Below are 2993 nucleotides of genomic sequence, written 5' to 3'. Positions count from 1 at the left end.
ATCATATTTTGTAAGATGGAGGGTCAGAGAAAATGAGGAAGACCCCCAGTGAGATGGATTGGCCAAATGGCAGCATCAATGGGCTCAAGCATGGCAACAATAGTTAGTTAGGTTGGCCCAGGATCAGGCAGTGTTTCATTCTGTTGTGCGTAAGGTCACTATGAGTCAGTACTGACTTGATGGCACCTAACAACAACAACAACATGATATAATAATAAACAAACAAACCTGTGTAATGTGAAAGTAAATTGTTGTTGTTATTGTTAAGTGTTGTCTGTGAGTTCTGACTCATAGCTACCCTATATAGGGTTTCCATGGAGTGGTTGGTGAGTTTGAATCACCAACCCTGTGGTTCAAACCGACCATGTGGTCCAGTGTTTATCCTAGAAATTCCCAATGTACCTGCATTCTCCAAAATTCCCTTTTGTGGTTTCACTTCAGAGTCATACCTCATCCATTCTTTCTATATATACATATGTATGTATTTGTGGTTCAGTGAATTATTTAATGTCCCTTCTAGACATGTTGTTGTTATTGTGTGCCCATCAAGTCAGTTCTGTCTCATGGAGAGCCTATGTAGGATTTCTTTGAAGCAGCTGGTGTATTTGAACTGCTGACCTTGCAGTTAGCAGTCTACTGCTTAAACTACAGTGTAAAACCAGGGATTTAGCCATTGTTGTTGTTGTTGTTAAGTGCCATCAAGTTGGTTCTGACTCACAGCAATCCTGTATAGGGTTTCCAAGGAACAGTAAGAGAGTTTGAGCTGCCGACTTTGAGGTTCATACCAACCTTGTGGTCCAGTGCTTCCTATCACAGCTCTATACCAGGACTTTCACTCAAGTCATTGTCTTTGTAAACTCCCACTAAATGGCTTTTTCCTTATGGATCTTAGAAAGACAAGATGGGGGGAAATGTTAATAAATGATACGATTCAGTTGTAAGATAACAGGGCTAATAGTAATTGGTAAAGTTCCCCATTCTGCAGGATGTAAAATGCGCCATCTCAAATGCAGGAACAGGGGTAGGGGCAAAGGGTCTGTCTCACTCACAATAAAGGAAGAGCCAGAAGTAAAATGTATCATTTAGAACCTAAGATCTCTGCACACCTAACCCCCTCCTAGACTGAGGGACAGAGAGCTGACACACTAGGAGAAGTGGTAGAGGGGCAGCAGCAGAACCAAGACCCAGAGCTGTGGGTTTCTCAGACCATAATGCAAGGAAAGCTAAGCACCCTTGGGCAGACGGCTGAGTTGTGATATTGGCTGTCTCCTGACCCTTAATTAAGAAAACTACCTTTGCTAACCCAAGGAGCTAGAGCCAAGTACTTTTGAGGTGAGATTTGTAACAGGATGTAGAGTTCTCTGGGCATTTGTTAGCAGTAGTAAAGAGCTTTGTAACACTGCCAGAATAGGGCAGAGGCCAGGTCAAGGGTGAGAGACACCTGCCTGCAGGCTAGTCTGAAAAGAGGCTGTCCAGACCAAAGAACAGTGTTCTAGGCATTTCTGATGCTGCATTCTAATCTGTTAACTTTCATAATAAACTCCACGACTCTTAGTATGATGTCTGAGTTCTATGTAACCAAGGCAATGAACTACCAAATCCAGAAGAGAAGTAGAGTGCTGTGGAAGACATGGTTAGTGTCGTTTGGTTTTTTTTTTTGGTTTTTTTTTTTTGTTTTTTTTTGGGGGGGTTGCAGTATTAAACACATATACTAAGGCTAGAGATAGAATTGCAAAACTTATTGTGACTATTAAGACTATTAAGTGCTGTTGAGTCATTTCAACTGACAGAGACACTATATAGCATTTTTCGAGGCTGTAAGTTTTTGTGGGAATAGAAATGCTCATATTTCACCTATGGAGCAGCTGGTAGGCTTGAACAGCTAACCTTGTGGTTTGCAGTCCAGTACTTATCCTACAGACCCCCTAGAATAGAAACTATCACCCCTAAATTAATCTCCAAGGTTTATTGTATGAATTACAGGAAGAAAGCAAAAGGTCATTTAAGAAAAAGAAAAAAAAAAAAAAAAAAAATCAGGAAAGGAAATGATAGCTGCTACACAGCTAGTAGAGTTGACCTCAGGACAGTAGCTCTTGCCTCAAGCTCGTCACCTCTCCCCGCCCACTAGTTCATGGCAGCCGGAATTCAGCCTGCGACCCCAACATCATATTCATGAGCAGGCCCTGAGAGCAGTGCCATGGCTGGGTGGAACACGTACATCAACAACCTCAGGGCAGACTGGACCTGTCCTGATGCAGCCATAGTGGGCTGCATGACCATTTGGGGCTTTAAGGACTCACCTTCTGTCTGGACTTCTGCCTCTGGGAAAAGTTTTGTCATTATCATGGTAGCTGAGGTTGGAGTTATAGTTGGCAAAGCCTGATCATTTCATGAATGGGCTGATGCTTGGGGGCCAGAAATGTTCTGTGATCTGGAACTCACTGCTACTGGACTGGGAATATATCATGGATCTTCACACCAAGAGCATTGACAGAGCCCCTACCTTCAACTGCACTGTCACCATGATAGCCAAAACGCTTGTCCTGCTGATGGCCAAAGAAGGTGTCCATGGTGGTTTGATCAGCAAAATAATGTGTGAAATGACCTCCTACCTGCAGCATTCTCAATACTGACTTCATCTGCCTTCCACCACCCCCACCCCCCAACTCTCCACTGCTTTTGCAACCCTTTCTTCCCATACATACACCATTTTTATTTTGTGGACCATTACCCCACACCCTTTACTGTCAAAACCATATGGAGCTGGGGTTGGATGGACAAGCCCTTACCCCCTGTGTGGTTGGAAAACATTTTTCTTTTCTTTTCTTTTGTGTTTCTGAATGAAAGGGAGTCTAATAAATAAAACAACAACAACAAAAAGAAAGGAAAGAAAGAAAAGATAAAAATGGAAAACTCTAAAACTTGTTCTTCAGTGTAGATATGCTAAAGTGAATGAAAGTGATGAGGAATAAAAAGTAATGAGCAGATAATTT

At 42.3% G+C, this 2993-nt stretch overlaps 1 pseudogene; it reads left to right on the top strand.

Annotated features, from left to right (window-relative positions):
• The first annotated feature begins 2197 nt into the window (after nucleotides 1-2197).
• On the top strand, nucleotides 2198-2633 carry LOC102814523 (annotated as a pseudogene).
• The last annotated feature ends 360 nt before the right edge of the window (nucleotides 2634-2993 follow it).

This window comes from Chrysochloris asiatica, unplaced genomic scaffold (assembly GCF_000296735.1).
Source record: "Chrysochloris asiatica unplaced genomic scaffold, ChrAsi1.0 scaffold00209, whole genome shotgun sequence".
NCBI lineage: Eukaryota > Metazoa > Chordata > Mammalia > Afrosoricida > Chrysochloridae > Chrysochloris > Chrysochloris asiatica.
Note: the sequence above shows the minus strand (reverse complement) of the source record. Positions and strands in the feature narration are given on the sequence as shown.